Consider the following 18,953-nt stretch of genomic DNA (forward strand, 5'->3'; position numbering starts at 1 on the left):
CTGCAATAATTTAATTCCTTCAGTGACAAGACCTTCAGTTCTGTTCAACTTATCTCTTCCTAACACATGAAAACAGAATCAGGTGATTTGGAATATAGAACAAAACTGAAAGTCACTTTATGTATTTACCTAGAAACTTTTTTCATAAATTCTAAATACTTATGTGGAAAAGGCTTCCTTCTGCCTCTAAGTAAAACTTCTTTCTAGACGTTAGCCATACAAAGCTTCCTAGGACAGATGGGCAGCCTGCAAGGCCTTCAAATCCTTTGTTTAAAAGGTAGCAAATGGGTCCTATTGACCAATAAAGCCAGCCAGGTTTCTGGGAAGCACTGACCCCAAAAAAGTCATTATGTTTCTTCATCTTGCAAGACCAGAGCAGACAAAGGAGCCAAAGCTAAAAGAGAAACCAAAGGAAGATCATACAAACATTAAAATCCATATCACACAAATTTGTGACACAAACAGCCCCTGTTTTTTAATTAACATCACTGTCATAATGCTAACCTACAAAAATGAAAAGACTGACCTCACTCTGTTTTAAAAATTTTAATCTATCATTCAAGTAGGTAAAATCTCAGCAGTTGGTATGCATTAAAACTGCCAATCTCCTTTAAAATATATACAAGAGTTTTCTTCCCATGTAAAACAGGGAGCTAATAGAAGAATGTCATATATGACCACTGAAGATATCTCTAAATAGTGGCAAGGTTTCTTCTTAAAAAGAAGTAGGTATGTATAGAACACCCTGATGAAGCCATCAAAATTCTACTAGAACTAATAAACAAATCCAGTAAGGTTGTAGGACATGAAATCAATATACAAAAAACCTGCAATTCAATCCCCTTTACAATTGCATCAAAAAGAATAAATACCTAGAATAAATTTAACCAAGGAAGAAAAAGACCTATATATCAAAATTTTCTGTATATATCAAAGACAGTAATAAAAAAATTGATGACACAAATAAATGGATCTGTATATTGAAAACGTCTGTATATCAAAGATCTATATATTGAAGTTTTTTTTTTTAATTGAAAATGACACAAATAAATGGAAAGATATTCCATGCTCATGGATTGGAAGAATCAAGACTGTTAAAATATGATAACTATCTAACACAATCTATAAATTCACTGCAATCTCTATCAAAACTCCAATGACATTTTCCAAAGAAACAGAACAAATAATCCCAAAATTTATAAGGAACCACACACATAAAAAATCTGAATAGCAAAAGCAATCCTGAGAAAGAACAACAAAGCTGGATGCATCATACTCTCTGATTTCAAACTATATTACAAAGCTATAGCAATTAAAAGAGCATGTGACTGGCATAAAAACAGACACACAGCTCAATGGAATAGAAGAGAACATATAGAAACAAACCCACATATAAATGATCAATTAATTTACAACAAAGGAGCCAAGAATATACAACAGGGAAAGGACAGTCTCTTCAGCTAACCATGCTGGGAAAACTGAACAGCCACATGCAAATAAATGAAATTCAACCACTATCTTATGCCATGCATGGATTAAATCCACCATTCATGGATTTAATCAAGTGGATTAAAGATCTGAGCATTAGATCTGAAACCATTAAAATCCCAAAAGAAAACATAGGCAGTAAGCTCCTTGACATAGTACTTGGCAATGATTTTTTAAAATCTAACACCAAAAGCAAGAGCATCAAAAATAAATTAGGGGGACTATATCATACAAAAAGCTTCTGCACAAGAAAGAAAACCAGCAACAAAATGAGAAGCCAAGTTACTGAATGGAAAAAAATATCTGCAAATCATGTATCTGATAAGGGGTAAATATCTAAAATATACAAAGAACTCTTACAATAGCAAAAAAAAAAAAATCCAATTTAAAAATGGGGGGACGATCTGAACTGACATTTTTCCAAAGACATACAGATAGCCAACAGGTTCATGAAAAGATGCTCAACATCATTAATCATCAGGGAAATACAAATCAAAACTACAATGAGATATTACTTCACACCTGTCAGAATGGCTAACTTCAAAAAGAACAACAACAACAAGCACTGGCAAGAATGTAAAGAAAAGAGAACCCTCAGGAAACTAAAGGCAAAGGTTAAAAGGAAAGATATACCATTTTGAATGTAGAGTTTCAAAGAACAGCAAGGACAGATAAGAAAGTCTTCCTCAGTGATCAATGTAAAGAAATAGAGGAAAACAATACAATGGGAAAGACTAGAGATCTCTTCAAGAAAATTAGAGATACCAGGGGAACATTTCATGCAAAGATGGGCTCAGTAAAGGACAGAAATGGTATGGACCTAACAGAAGCAGAAGATATTAAGAAGAGGTGGCAAGAACACACAGAAGAACTGTACAAAAAAGATCTTCATGACCCAGATAATCATGATGGTGTGATCACTCACCTAGAGCCAGACATTCTGGAATGCGAAGTCAAGTGGGCCTTAGGAAGCATCACTACAAACAAAGCAAGTGGAGGTGATGGAATTCCAGTTGAGCTATTTCAAATCCTGAAAGATGATGCTGTGAAAGTGAAATGGCTGTGAAACTCAATATGCCAGCGAATTTGGAAAACTCAGCAGTGGCCACAGGATTGAAAAAGGTCAGTTTTCATTAAAATCCCAAAGAAAGGCAATGCCAAAGAATGCTCAAACTACCGCACAATTGTATTCATCTCACACACTAGCAAAGTAATGCTCAAAATTCTCCAAGCCAGACTTCAATAGTACGTGAACTGAGAACTTCCAGATATTCAAGCTGGATTTATAAAAGGCAGAGGAACCAGAGATCAAATTGCCAATATCTGCTGGATCATAGAAAAAGCAAGAGAATTCCAGAAAAACATCTACTTTTGCTTTATTGACTACACCAAAGCCTTTGACTGTGTGGATCACAACAAACTATGGAAAATTCTTCAACAGATGGGACTACCAGACCATCTTACCTGCCTCCTGAGATATCTGTATGCAGGTCAAGTCGCAACAGTTAGAACCAGACATGGAACAACAGACTGGTACCAAATTGGGAAAGAAGTACGTCAAGGCTGTATATTGTCACCCTGTTTATTTTACTTATATGCAGAATATATCATGAGCAATGCCAGGCTGGATGAAGCACAAACTGATATAATCTGAGGTTGTATCAATAACCTGAGATACACAGATGACACCACCCTTATGGCAGAAAGTCAAGAGGAACTGAAGAGCCTCTTGATGAAAGTGAAAGAGGAGAGTGAAAAAGCTGGCTTAAAACTCAACATTCAAAAAACTAAGATCATGGCATCCGGTCCCATCACTTTATGGCAAATAGATGGGGAAACAGTAGAAACAATGACAGACGTTATTTTCTTGGGTTCCAAAATCACTGGAGATGGTAACTGCAACTGTGAAATTAAAAGACGCCTGATCCTTGGAAGAAAAGCTATGACCAACCTAAACAGCATTTTAAAAAGGAGAGATATTACTTTGCCAATAGTCATGTATGGATGTGAGAGTTGGACTATGAAGAAAGCTGAGCGCCAAAGAATTGTTGCTTTAGATCTGTGGTGTTGGAGAAGACTTGAGAATCCCTTGGACTGCAAGGAGATCAAACGAGTTAATCCTAAAGGAAATCAGTCCTGAATATTCATTGGAAGGACTGATGCTAAAGCTGAAACTCCAATACTTTGGCCACCTGATATGAAGAACTGACTCATATGAAAAGACCCTGATGTTGGGAATTGAAGGTGGGAGGAGAAGGGGACAACAGAGGATGAGATGGCTGGATGGCATCACTGACTCGATGGACATGAGTTTGAGCAGCTCCAGGAGTTGGTGATGGACAAGGAAGTCTGGTGTGCTGCAGCCCATGGGGTTGCCGGACACTACTGAGGGACTGAACTGCACTGACAGGAATTCCCTGGGTGGTCCTCTAAGCCATGCAGCGGAGCCAAAATAAAGGAAGTTAAACTGGTGCAAGTACTATGGAAAATAGTATAGAGGTTCCTCAAAAAAGTAAAAACAGAAATACAATATGATCTAGTAATTCCACTTCTGGGTATTTATCTGAAGAAGATGAAAACACTAACTTGAAAAGATATTTGCACCCCAATATTAATTGCAGCATTGTTTGCAATAGCCAACATATGAAAACGACTTAAGTGTCCATCACCCGATAAATTAATAAAGAAACTGTGAGAGACATACACACAAAGACACATATACATATAATGGAATATTATTCAGCCATAAAAATAGAATCTTACCATTATGACAACATGGATGGATCTCGAGGGCACTATACTAAGTGAAGAAAGTCAGACAGAGAAAGACAAATACTGTATGATGTCTTTTACACACAGAATCTAAAAACTACTCAAACACATATATGTGTATATACATGTGTGTGCTCAGTCCTGTTTGACTCTCTGCAACTCCACAGACTGTATAGCCTGCCAGGCTCCTCTGTCCATGGGATTTCCCAGGCAAGAAAACTTACACAGTGAAAATCGCTCAGTTGTGTCCAACTCTTTGCGACCCCATGAACCACACAGTCCGTGGAATTCTCCAGGCCAGAATACTGGAGTGTGTAGCCTTTCCCTTCTTCAGGGAATCTTCCCAACCCAGGGATTGAACCCAGGTTTTCCACATTGCAGGTAGATTCTTTACCAGCTGAGCTATCAGGGAAGCCCATATAGTATATATAAAAATTATATATAATATATAAAAATTATATATAATATATATTATAAACATATGTGTATACACACACATGCACATACATGTATATATAAACCCAAGTTCACAGAACAGATTGCTGGTGCCAGAGGTGGCAGGGGTTGGGGGGGAGTTAGAGAAATTGCTGAAAGGAGTCAAAAGGTAAAAGAAAAAAATAAAAACAAAAATTTTTTTTAAAAAGAAGCATGGAGTAAGGGGGCTCTTTAAGTTTCTCACAAGACAGACCTTTTAAGACATCAACATCCCCTCCAAAATTCTGGATATCCCTCCATTAAAGCCCACATTATAAGGAATTTGAGATAAAGCAGTAACAGCAAGCCAAAAAAAAAAAAGGGAGAGAAAGAGAAGTAGGAATAACTATAATAGATGTGTAGAAAGAGCACTTTCGTGAACCTGGAGAGAAATTTATAAGACCAGTTTTCAGAACCTTTTTTTAAATATTAAAAACAATTCCAACATCAATGATCTGGGATAAAAGAATTAAACAACCTACTGAAAGGGAGAAGATATCTGCAAATGATATGACTGATAAGGGGTTAATATCCAATATATATAAACAGCTCATATAACCCAACATAGAAAAAAACAACAACTCTGAACAATCCAATTTAAAAAAATGGGCAGAAGCTCTGAATTGACATTTTTTCCAAAAACATATTGATGGCCAATAAGCACATGAAAAGATACTTAACATCACTAATCATCAGGGAAATGAAAATCAAAACCACAGTGAGATATCACATCACACCTGTCAGAAAGGCTATCATTAGAAAGACAAGAAATAAGGATGTAGAGAAAAGGGAACCCTTGTGCACCGATGGTAAGGATGTAAACTAGTACAGACACTGTGGAAAACAGTATGGAGATAGCTCAGAAAACTAAAAATAGGACTACCACATAATCAAGCAATTCCACTCCTGAGTATATATCCAAAAAATGAAAACACTAGTTCAAAAAGATACATGCACTCTAATGTTCAAGTTAGACAAAGAAAGACAAATGCTCTTATCTCTTATACCTGGAATCTAAAAATAAAGCAAACAAATATATATAACAAAAAAGAAACAAGACTTACAGACACAGAAAACTAACTAGTGGTTACCAGTGGGGAGAGGAAAGAGGAGGGGGACAAGTTAGGAGTCTGGGACTAAGAGATACAAACTACTTGTATAAAATAGAAAGCAACAGAATACAGTGTACAGCACAAGGAAATACAGCCATTACTTAAATGGAGTACAATCTGTAAAAATACTGAATCACTATATTACACCTGCAATTAATATTATAAACCAACTATACTTCAATAAAGAAGCTAATTTTAAAATATAAAAGGATTCCTTATGCTTTCTTGATCTACATTCTAAATGACTTCAAGAGATCTCTGAGAAATAAGAAACATGCAAATACCTTTTACAAACTTTTTTTTAAAGTTTACTTTACTAATGCTCTCTAAATAAAAAATAAAATTTCTTTAATGAAAATGAAGGGTACTGCTGATGATCAAATGAGATGCATAATTCAGAAACGCTTAGAGTATCATAGATACTTTTAAGCATAATGAACTGTAGTGATTATTTTGTTCAAATCCTACATTATTTAATTTGGCTCACAGTTTATTTTTCAAGAGAATTTGAGTATACACAAAGTTTTCCATGAATGTCTATTCTTTATTGATTACATCGACAGCAACAAGGAAACAAAACAAGGGCAACTCAGTGCAACTCCAGATGGGCCACCAAGCATAAGAATATGGGAGGAACTAATGGAAACAAGGCAGGGCTGTTGGAGTCCATGAATATTTCAGAAGAACAATGAAAAAGGGTGCCAGATGGGTTGCTTGCAGCTGGCTAACAACTAAATTTCCAACCAAAGCTAAATGCTTCCTTACATAATTTATCAAGCACTTTTCAGTTCCCTTCTACTACCACCCTTTTCATTCTTTCTTTTTTCATTTTCCTTTTTTAAAGAGCAATACCACCATTGTTTCTCTTTCAAATGGGACTGTTTTTTGTTTTTTTTTTTTAAAGAAAACAATACCTGTATCCTCTGTACTGCTGAGGCCAAAGTATGAGTCTAGGTGTTATTAGTGAGGCAAAAATGAACAAAGGAAGTGCTACAAAACCCTAACCACTCTTTTCTAAACAAAGTAGTTTAAAATAAACACTAATTGCCAAGCGTTACCAGGCATAAATACAAATCAGCTCTGCTTAGCTAGCAGAGGTGAAGCTTCATCCTTCGCAGAGCACACAGGTCCCTGCCTACCTCTCCAGACTCATCTTCCAACACTCTAACCCGTGTTTCAGAGACAAAAGCAGCAGAGTTCACTCAAGCTCTTTTAACAATAAAAATTAAAATTGCAAATAAGATTTAAGCGCCTACTGTGTGCCCAGCATAGCTCACTTGGTAAAGAATCCACCTGCAATGCGGGAGACCTGGGTTTGATCCCTGGGTTGGGAAGATCCCCTGGAGAAGGGAAAGGCTACCCACTCCAGTACTCTGGTCTGGAGAGCTCCATGGACTGTACAGTCCAAGCAGTCACAAAGAGTTGGATACAAATGAGTGACTTTCACTTTCATTTTCATGTGCCACGCACTGTTCTAAGCATTTGACCAGCAAATCCCAAGAGCAGTTAGAGTTCTGTTATTATTAGGTAGAGGACATTTAAGTACCTTGCCCAAAGCAGTCTGCTTCAGAGCCTGCACTCAAATTCTGCTTGCTATGCCTCTCTGAAACAACAGATCAGTATTATCTCTTTCAAATTCAGATTGCTCAAAATCCTGCACACTACTACCACAGCTTTGACACATTCTATTTAAAATCACTGCTGAAAGTTTTAAGTCCTAAATCAGAAATAATTCTCTCAGTACATAAAGAACAACGTAACTCCAGACATGATGGAGGAGATGTATAAGAAAGCTCATGCTGCAATATGAGAGAATCCAGTGTATGAGAAGAAGCCTAAGAAAGAAGTTAAAAAGAAGAGGTGGAACTGTCCCAAAATGTCACTTGCCCAGAAGAAAGATCGGGTAGCTCAGAAGAAGGCAAGCTTCCTTAGAGCTCAGGAACGAGCTGCTGAGAGTTAAACCAAACCACATTTTCTATCAAGATTTTTCAGATAAGACAATAATAAACTTACTGAACAAGCAAAAAAAAAAAAAAAAAAAAAGAAATTTAAAGGCTTTAATATTGCCAAAATCATTGTGGTAGCCAACCTGCAAGATAGCTCAATCCCCGTTATCTGACATTCACAGCCCTGAGGATACCCTCTCACAGTGAACCAGGGCAGGACTGTGGGTCCTACGCATAAGACAGGAACCATGGTATGCCACTTCTGAGATAAGGTATAAAAAACCCCACAGATTCCATCATGAGCCCCCTCTCCATCTGTCTATCTGTGATTGTCTGTCTCTCTCACCACTTGCTCTGAGGGAAGTCTGCAGTCATGTAATTAGGATGAACAGGCAGCCTACAAAGAGGCCCAAGTGGTAAGAAACAGGCTGCTAACAGTTACACAACTGAGTTTAGAAGCAGACTCTTCAGCCACAGTTGGGCAGGGCCCTGGGGTGACTGCACTCCTGCCAGCAGCTTGACTGCAACCTTGTAATAGACAGACTCTGAGCCAGAACCATCCAGTTAAGTTGCCCCTGGATTTCTGACCCTCAGAAAGTATGCAAGATAATAAACACTTCTGTTCAGCACTAAATTTTAGGATAATTTGTTCCATGGCAATAGTTAAATAATACAAGCAAGTGGCCCTACTGACAGCTTACTTATAACAAGATGTTAATAGAAAGCCTCTTATTTACAATACAAAGAATATAGTCAGTATTTCAAAATAACTATAAGTGAAGCATATTCTTTCAGTTCAGTTCAGTTGTTCAGTCATGTCTGACTCTTTGTGACCCTGTGGGCTGTAGCACACCAGGCTTCCCTGTCCATCACCAATTCCCGGAGCTTGCTCAAACTCATGTCCATCGAGTAGGTGATGCCATCCAACCATCTCATCCTCTGTCGCCCCCTTCTCCTGCCTTCAATCTTTCCCAGCATCAGGGTCTTTTCCTTTCTTTGCATCAGGTGGCCAAAGTATTGCAATTTCAGCTTCAGCATCAGTCTCAATGAATATTCAGGACTGATTTCCTTTAGGATTGACTTGTTTGATCTCCTTGCAGTCCAAGGGATTCTCAAGAGTCTTCTCCAACACCACAGTTCTAAGGTATCAATTCTTTGGCGCTCAGCTTTCTTTATGCTCCAACTCTCACATCCATACATGACTACTGGAAAAACAATAGCCTTGACTAGACGGACCTATGTTGGCAAAGTATTATCTCTGCTTCTTAAAATGCTGTCTAGGTTGGTCATAACTTTTCTTTCAAGGAGCAAGCGTCTTTTAATTTCAGGGCTACAGCTACCATCTGCAGTGATTTTGGAGCCCAAGCAAATAAAGTCTGTCACTGTTTCCACTGGTTCCCCATCTATTTGCCATGAAATGATGACAGTGGATGCCATGATCTTAGTTTTTTGAATGATGAGTTTTAGGCCAGCTTTTTCAGTCTTCTCTCTCACTTCCATCAAGAGGCTCTTTAGTTCCTCTTCTCTTTCTGCCATAAAGGTGGTGTCATCTGCATATCTGAGATTATTGATATTTCTCCTGGCAGTTTTGATTCCAGCTTGTGCTTCATCCAGTCCAGCATTCCTCATGATGTACTCTACATATAAGTTAAATAAGCTGTATAACAATATACAGCCTTGACATACTCCTTTCCTGATTTGGAACCAGTCTGTTGTTCCAAGTCTGATTCTAACTGTTGCTACTTGACCTGCATACAGATATCTCAGGAGGCAGGTAAGGGGGTCTGGTATTCCCATCTCTTGAAGAATTTTCCACAGTTTGTTGTGATCTACACAATCAAAGGCTTTGGTTTAGTCAATAAAGAAGTAGATGCTTTTCTGGAACTCTTCTTGCATTTTTGATGATCCAATGGATGGTAGCAATTTGATCTCTGGTTCTTCTGCTTTTTCTATATCCAGCTTGAACATCTGGAAGTTCTCAGTTCATGTACTGCTGAAGCCTGGTTTGGAGAATTTTGAGTATTACTTTGCTAGCATGTGAGATGTGTGCAATTGTGTGGTAGTTTGAACATTCTCTGGCACTGCCTTTCTTTGGGATTTTAATGAAAATTGACCTTTTCCAGTCCTGTGGCCACTACTGAATTTTCCAAATTTGCTGGCATGTTGAGTGCAGCACTTTTACAGCATCATCTTTTAGGACTTGAAATAGCTCAACTGGAATTCCATCACCTCCCTTAGCTTTGTTTGTAGTTCCTAAGGCCCACTTGACTTCGCATTCCAGGATGTTTGACTCTAGGTGACTGATCACAGCGTTGTGGTTATCTGGGTCATTAAGATATTTTTTGTATAGTTCTTCAGTATATTCTTGCAACCTTTTCTTAATATCTTCTGCTTTGGTTAGGTCCATACCATTTCTATCCTTTACTGTACCCATCTTTGCATGAAATGTTCCCTTGGTATTTCTAATTTTCTTGAAAATTACTTGAAATTTATGATACTGTAAATCAACTAAATCTCAATTTTAAAAAAAGTAGAAAAAGACCAGCAAAAAAAAGTCTAAATTTCTAAGCCAGAATAACACTAGTGCTTTTAATAATTAGTTACATCTTGGGAATTCCCTGGCAGTTCAGTGGTTAGGACTCCATACTTTCACCACAGGGGGAACAGGTTTGAGTCCTAGTCTGGCCACTAAGATCCCACATGCCACTTGGTGTGGCCCCCCAAAAAATTAGTCACATCTTTAAAATCTGTCAATTTAATTTTCAAAATGTTAAAAGATTTACTTCTAGATTTAATTACTGCATTTCGTTATTGAGACATTTCATATTGTTTATCCATCACATAAACTGTTTGCAACTGGGATCTGAAGATTAAATAGAAAACCAAAATTCACTTTACTAAAAGTGTACATAAAAGAGTACTAATCTTTAGAGTAACATTCTAAAAGATTGTGATTGAAATGACAATATATGGCATTTATTTCAACTAATTCTATACTGGTAGGTAGGAGGAAGGAGTGGGGAGCTAAAATAATATTCCAGTAAGCTGATGGGCACAAATGTTTGTGCATTTTTAATCACTCAGTCATGTCCAACTCTTTGCGACCCCATGGACTACAGCCCACCAGGCTCCTCTGTCCATGGAGGCACATGAGGGTTCATTAAACTACTCTTTCTTAAGTATGTTTCAAACTCTCCATACTAATGAGGGATTTATTTTTTGTTTTGTTTTTGGTGTTTTTTTTTTTTCCTAAGGAGAGAAAACAAAATATACTCTACACTGACTAATTTCATACTTAACTACCAAAATCCACCAAAACGCCCACTCAGGATACCAAGACTCCATGAAATCAAGGTAATGTCATATAATTTATAGAAATGCATCTTACCAAAGAAAAAGGTTAATCAAATGTGTATATTGTACTTCTTTAGATAATAAAGATTATCTGCTTTGGCTGCAAGGTGTGGCTCCTGGGATATTGGTCCCAACCAGGGACTGAACCCAGGCCCTCAGCAGTGAAACCACTGGACAGTCAGGAAATTCCTGATAATAAAGTTTTTTTAAAGTAAAATTTTCATTAATGTAGCATGTGCAGTTCTACTTCTGAATTATTTTCAAGGATCTATTAAAAGAAAGAATTATCTTATTTTCCAGTCCTTTGTTTTTTTGCCATACTTGGCCAGCCAGTCTCATAGACTTTGAGGCCCACTCAGGGGATATTGGTGTCAGCAAGGAAGGATGCAACTGCAGTTAGGCATAAGCATGAAAATTTGTGTTAAATATGTTAAAGCACAGTTAATAAGATTCCAGGCATTTCTCTGTAATTTGAAATGGAATCTGAAACAATATGCTTGTCTAAAACTATGCTCCTGCAACTACTGGGCTTTCACTATAAACAAAAAATAAATAAATATGAAGACACTTAAAATGAAGGAAAAAAAGAAAGGATCTATTGAGTCCTTTTACATTTATGTCATTGATCCCTTTTGTCCGACATATAGCCCTTTTGACTGAGCCTGTAGCCTGCTAGGTTCCTCTGTCCATGGAATTCTTCAGGCAAGAATACTGGAGTGGGTAGCTGTTCTCTTCTCCTGGGGATCTTTCTGACCAGGAATTGAACTGGGGTCTCCTGCACTGCTGGTGGATTCTTTATCAGCTGAGCTACTGGGGAAGCCATGAAGATACTTAATATGAAGGGAAAAAAAGAAAGGATTATATCTATTGAGTCCTTTTACATTTACGTTTTTGAGCCCTTTTGACCTACATACATACATATGTCTTGTGTATGTGGGTGTCTTTGGTCAGTCAGAGGCATACCTCAGAGATACTGTAGGTTTGGTTCCAGACTATCAGCATTGAAGCTAGTATTGCAATAAAGTGAGTCACATGAAATTTTTGGTTCTCCAGCATATATAAAAGTTACAGCTACACTATCCTGTAGTCTAAGCGTGCAACAGCACTATGCCTAAAAAAAAAAACAATGTACATACCATAATTTAAAAATTCTTTATTGCTAAAAGTGCTATCCATCATCTGAGTCTTCAGTGAGTTGCAATGTTTTTTCTGTGGAGGTTCTTGTCCCAAGGTTGATAGCTGCTGACTGATCAGGTGGTGGATGGTTAAAGGCTGGGGTGGCTGTGGCAATTTCTTTTGTTTTAGTTTCTGGCTGCACTGCGTGACTTGTGGGATTTTAGTTCCCCTACCAGGGATCAAACCCATGCTCTCAGCCATGAAAGCTCGGAATCTTAACTACTGGACCACCATGGAATTTTCTGTGGCAACTCCTTAAAATAATACAACAGTAAAGTTTGCCCCATCCTTTCACGAATGATTTCTCTGTAGTATGCAATGCTGTTTGATAGCATTTTACCCATAGCGAGAATACTTTAAAAACTGGAGTTAATTCTCTCAAACCCTGCTGCTGCTTTATCAACTCAGTTTATGTAATATGTAATTTCAACAATCTTCACAGCATCTTCACCAGGAGTAGATTCCATTTCCAGAAACCACTTTGTTTATCCATAAGAAACAATTGCTCATCTGTCCAAGTTTTATCATGAAATTGCAGAAACCCAGTTATATCTTCAGGTTCCACTTCTAATTCTAGTTCTCTTGCTAATTTCTCATCAAATCATCCTTGAGAGCTGGAATTAACTTCTTTCAAACTCCTATAAATGTTGGTATTTTTTACTTCTTTCCATAAATCAAAAATGTCCTTAATGGCATCTAGAACCGTGAATCCCTTCCAGAAGGTTTTTAATTGACTCTACCCAGTTCCATCAGAAGAAACACTGTTCTTGGCAGCTATAGTCTCATGAAATGTACTTCTCAATAATAAGACTTGAAAGTCAGAATGACTCCTTGATCCCTAAGTTGTAGAATGAATGTTGTGTTAGCAGATACGAAAACAACATGAATCTCACTGTACAACTCCATCACAATTCTTGGGTGACCAGGTGCATTGTCAAGTGAGCAGCAGTATTTTGAAAGGAATCTTTTTTTCTCATTAGGTCTTAACAGTGGACTTAAGATAATCAGTAAACCATGTTGTAAACAGATGTTGTCTTTGTTGTTCCATTTACAGAGCACAGGCAGAGTAGATTTTTCTTAAGGGTCCCAGGATTTTCAGAATAGTAAATGAGTACTGCCTTCAACTTCAAAACCAGCTACATCAGCCCCTAACAAGAGAGTCAGCCCATTCTTTGAAGCTTTGAAGCCGAGCACTAACTTCTCTCTAGCTATGAAAGTCCTACATGGTATCTTCTTCAAATAGAAAGCTGCTTTATCTACACTGAAAATCTGTTGTTTAGTGTAGCTACTTGCATTAATTATCTGAGCGATATCTTTTGGATAAATAGCTTCAGTTTCTACATTACCACTTGCTTCCTCACCTTGCACTTTTATGTTAGGGAGATGGCTTCTTTCCTTATACCTTATAAACCAACCTTTGCTAGTTTCTAACTTTTCTTCAGCAGCTTCCTCACCTCTCTCAGCCTTCAGAGAATTTAAGAGAGTTAAGGCCTTGCTCCAAATTAGGCTTTGTCTTAAGGGAATGTTGCAGCCTGTTTTTCTATCCAGATTACTACAACTTTCTACACATTAGCAGTAAAGCTGTTTCACTCTCTTATCATTCACGCATTCACTAGAGGAGAACTTTAATTTCCTTCAGGAAGTTTTCCTTTGCATTCACAACTTGGCTAACTGTTAGGCACAAGGACCTGGCTTTCTGTTTGCCTCGGCTCTTGCCTTTCTCACTAAGCTTAGTCATTTCTAGCTTTTGATTTAAAGCAAGAGACATGCAACTCATCACTTAAACATTAATGTTCAAGTGGCCTCACTTGAACATTAGAGGCCACTGTAGGGTTATTAACTGGCCTAATTTCCATATTGCTGTGTCTCAGGAAACAGGGAGGCCTGAGGAGAGGGAGAGACACAGGGGAAGAGTGGATTTATACAGCAGTCAGAATACATGCATATATTGATTAAGTTCTATCTTATATGGGCTTGGTTAGTGCTACAATTACAATAGTAATATCAAAGATACATCACAGATCACCATAACAAATATTACAGTAATAATGAAAAAGTCTGAAATATTTCAATTACCAAATGTGACAAAGGGACAGAAAGTGAGCAGCTGCTATTGGAAAAATGGCATCAACAGATTTGCTGGACACAGGGTTAAAAAAAAAGTTCATAAGGTGAAAAATAATAAAGCAAAGTGCACACACACACACAAAATTTATGTCTGTATGTGTAGATAATCTACCCCTAAAACAGACGGCCAACCAATAAAATCTGTAATTCTCATGTGTACAACAGCCCAAAGTTGGTCCTGTGTTCGTTTAATGTGATTTAAGTTTAATGAGTTTATTATGATTCTTTTTAAGTGCAATGTAAGTGCCCTGCTTTCCATCAGATTAAAGGGGTGGGCTCTTTTACTCATGAAACCCATTAAGTTCTTCTTTAGGAAAAGGGGCCTGAATTTGGACCCAGAAGACCCTTTCTGGTTCTTTTTCTACCACAAGCAATGCAAATTTAGGCATAGTACTTAAAATCTCTGAACATGATTGCCGACAGCAAGCTAGAGTTAGTACCTGACCTGCTATAAGCAATAAAAAATATAACTTGGGCAATATCTTTATCATTAATGTTACTGATTAAAGTGGGGTAAAAGGGCAGTTAACATGGGTAAGAGAAATATATCAAAGTTCAGAGGTTAAGAGTACACTCTGAAATTGATAAGAAACATGTCATGGAACATAGTATATCTCTAGAAGGACACACAAGAAAGTGATAACTAAGGTTGCATCTGAGGAAAGGAACTAGACAGCTGGAAAAGGGGACATATTGTTTAACATAATCTTTTTGTATCTTCTAAAAATGATACCAAATGAGTATATTATCTATTTCAAAAATAATGAATATGGACTTCCCTGGCTGTCCAGTGGTGAAGAATCCACCTTGCAATGCAGAGGATGAGGGGTTGATCCCTTGTCAGGGGACTAAGATCCCAGAGGCCATCGAGCAACGAAGCCCTGTGTGCCACAACAAGGGAGCCCACATGCCACAACTACTGAAACACACACACAGAACTAGAGCGTCTGCACAACACAATGAAAGATCCTACATAACACAACAGGGGCCCGAGGCAGCCAAATCAATCAATAAATAAACATTTCAAAATAAAAATAATGGATAAAATTAGCTGTCATTTTAAAAAAAGGGCACAGCCCTAGGGACTATTTTTTAATGTCTAAAGGAGAGTTCCAGAAACATCTTAAACCTCATCCATGTCTGGGGTTTAATCCAATAGATATGTTAATAAGGGTAGTAGCTCATGTTTATTGAGCAATTATATCTTACCAGCCTCTACAGTATGCACCATACATGCAGTTTCAGCCAACTGGTAGGCAGAGTGCTACAGCAAGTAACACAGGGCCTGAATGCTCCAGGTGGGAATGCCTAGAACCCTGTACAAGTACGTACAAACTGGTGAGGGAGTTGTTTGCTGTACAAACTCCAGGGAGTTTATGCAGCATATGGTTCACTGCCTCACAGCTGAAGAATACAGATGCATTCTAAATGCTCTACTAAAGCCTGCCACAAAAGCCGTGCATTTAACTACAAACTGAAGTGCTGGGGAGAAAGGTAAATTATTTACTAATTAATGTCCAATGAATTTTCGTAACTCAAAAATACGTCTCTCAGCTTGTGTCCTGGGCAGTTTCTATATTTTCCTTAATAATAATTTTGCTTTGTTTTGGCTGCACCGCACAGCATGTGGGATTTTAGTTTCCTGACCAAGGATCCAATCCCTACCCCCTGCAGTGAAAGTTCGGAGTCTTAACCACTGGAGCACCTGGGAAGTCCCTATGGTATTTTTTATACTTCATGTTTAAAAACAGAGATTTTAATGAACACATATATATTCTTGGCTCCGAGGAAGAAAAGAAAGGAGGGAGGAGGGAGAGAAAAGGAGAATAATGCATGAGTTATGTCTATAAACAGTGTTAAGTGTGACATAATATAAAGACTATGGAATTCTGGGTCTGAAGCCCTGAATTCAAGTTCTGGCTCCAATACTTGCACACACACACACACACCCTTTAACAGTTAATCATTACTGTTATAATAAGATGTGGAGAATGTGGTTTTAGTCCACCCCAATGTAAAGAAAAATAACATCATACCAGCACCATCACTACCACAAATTCAAAACTAAACTCACCTCCATCCTCTCAAACTTATATCCTCCTGGGTTCCTGCTATGAATGACACTCTTATGGCCCTGTTGCCTGGGTGCAAAGTCTAGTCCTGTGCATCTCACCTCCCCTTTAACCTTACACACACTGAAGTCGTCAAGTTCAATTCTTCCTATATCTATTCTATTTCCTACATCCATCCTTGCTTCTTTACTCCCACCACCACTACCCTAATTCAGGCCCTTCCTCTCTAGTTTGTTTTGTAAAACAATCTAATTGGTTCCCCTTTTCTAGTTTCTCCCCACTTTGATTCTATTCTAAGCCCTCATCCAGAGTAATATTCCTAGAACTCAGCCCAGAAGCATGTTCTGCCTTCAAAGTCTAGCATTCAAAGAGGCTGCACTCCAGCAGCCAATCTTCCACTCTTCCACTGTGAACAAGTCCTGTACTTTCATCCCAAACTGGTCTCTAAACAGCTTAACCCCATTTTCCTTGGCCACACTAACGATTCAAGGATGCCCTCTGGGCAGTGTGACCTAAAATGGACCAGTCATAGCAAAGACCCAGATTCTTATTTCAGACATGAGTGGGGAGTGGAGAAGGAAAAGTTAAATCTCCTCTAGGGAAGATGTGAAGTGCAAATGTGAAGCCATTTTAATACCATGAAGGAAGCCAAACTGAAGAGGAAGTCAACACTGGGACAGACAGAGCATACAGAACTGCAGTGAACTGGGGCAAGCGCTCTGTTTAAACTATACCTGATCACCTCCACCCGAAGAAAACTGTTGTGTGAACCAGCCAAATCCCTTCATTTCTTAGGTCCTCTTTGACCTATAGTCACAAGTATTCTAACTGACAGAAAAAAACTTCTAAAAGCTAGACTCATCTCCACTGCATGAAATGCTTAAAGGCAGCTAGTCTATACACCTCTTTCTAAGTGTGTAAGGTACATATCCAGTTATAAAAACAAAAAGTGGGGGCAGAGACCTGGGCATAAATAAACCCTCTCTTCCCCATGGTTTGCCTCTCTACTTTCTTTTGTGAATGTGTTAATATTCTCAAAAAAAAATTTCAAGAATCACTGCTAGACACAGATCTTAGAACAACCAAAATTCACCTCAATTCAGCCCATCCTAAAAAAATTAAAATAACTAAACCGAAACAAAAATGCAAATAATACCTCTCCAGATAAGAACTAAAGTCCTCTCTCCCTCTCCCCCTCCCTCCCTCCTTATCTGTCTCTCTCTCCCCCTAAAAAAATTTCTTTTGGAGGAAGACTTTTGCCTCATTTACTCATACAATTTTTCGAATGCATAGTTATTATTGACAAAACTCACATTCATGGCAGGAAACGGACAGGTTTAAAGAAAATGAGAGAAGCACATCTGTTCTTGTAAAGTTTTTTTCAGTTAGGATGACAAACATCCCCTCTTTGGTATGTTTAGGTCTCTGGTTGGTTAGTTAAACATATGACTTTTAACATCTGATTATCTTTTAGGAGGAAAGTCAGAGAAGGCAATGGTACCCCACTCCAGTACTCTTGCCTGGAAAATCCCATGGATGGAGGAGCCTGGTGGGCTGCGGTCCATGGGGTCTCTAAGAGTCAGACATGACTGAGCAACTTCAATTTCACTTTTCACTTTCATGCATTGGAGAAGGAAATGGCAACCTACTCCAGTGTTCTTGCCTGGAGAATCCCAGGGATGGGGGAGTCTGGTGGGTTGCTGTCTATGGGGTCGCACAGAGTTGGACACGACTGAAGCAACTTAGCAGCAGTAGCAGGAGGAAAGTAGTTAACAGAAAGGATCTAAAAGAACAGCCAAAACACCGCAAGACAATCAAAAGACTGTCCCTATTCTCCTTATTCTGCTACATGAAAAAGGAAATAGCAAGCCCTCTCTGCATCCTCTGCAGCCATTGCCAGCGCTGCTCCTGAAATGTTTACACAGTCCCTACATGGGAGGCAGGCCAGGAGCTGTGAGGGGCAAGTGTCGGATCTGCTGCTGCTTCTAGGCTCAGCAACCTGAGGGGAGACAAGCACCTTTTCCACCAGAGGTTTCTTATGCCATCTAAACATATTTCCATTCCGCTATGTGACTATAAACAAACTGGATTCCCAGTAAGATGGAGATCAAGAGTCTATCTCATTTGTCACCGAGCCGCCTCTTTTGCTTACCAGTTTCTCCTTCCTCTACCTATCTTATTTGTCACCAACGCTTTTCTCTTTTTCCATAATGAAAAAATACATATTAATGTCAAACTCTTAAGATTCAAAGCCACTATTTCTTTTCCTATTTCATTGTAATTACTCACCTTATAGAGGATTTTTGTTTTTTAAAAATTCTGTTGTAAGTACTAAGCATTTAATTTTTATCCCTCAAAGTAAACAGCTGAGGTAGACAATTCCGTATTATTTATTCATTCACTCCCTCAAATAACAGTTCACACAGGTCATC

At 38.3% G+C, this 18,953-nt stretch overlaps 1 protein-coding gene across 2 annotated transcripts in view; it reads right to left on the minus strand.

Moving 5' to 3' along the window:
* DENND5B (DENN domain containing 5B) overlaps positions 1-18,953 on the minus strand; it is a 221,512-nt gene that overhangs the window by 187,945 nt on the left and 14,614 nt on the right. The window lies entirely within an intron of this gene.

Source organism: Bos mutus, chromosome 5 (assembly GCF_027580195.1).
Source record: "Bos mutus isolate GX-2022 chromosome 5, NWIPB_WYAK_1.1, whole genome shotgun sequence".
Lineage (NCBI taxonomy): Eukaryota > Metazoa > Chordata > Mammalia > Artiodactyla > Bovidae > Bos > Bos mutus.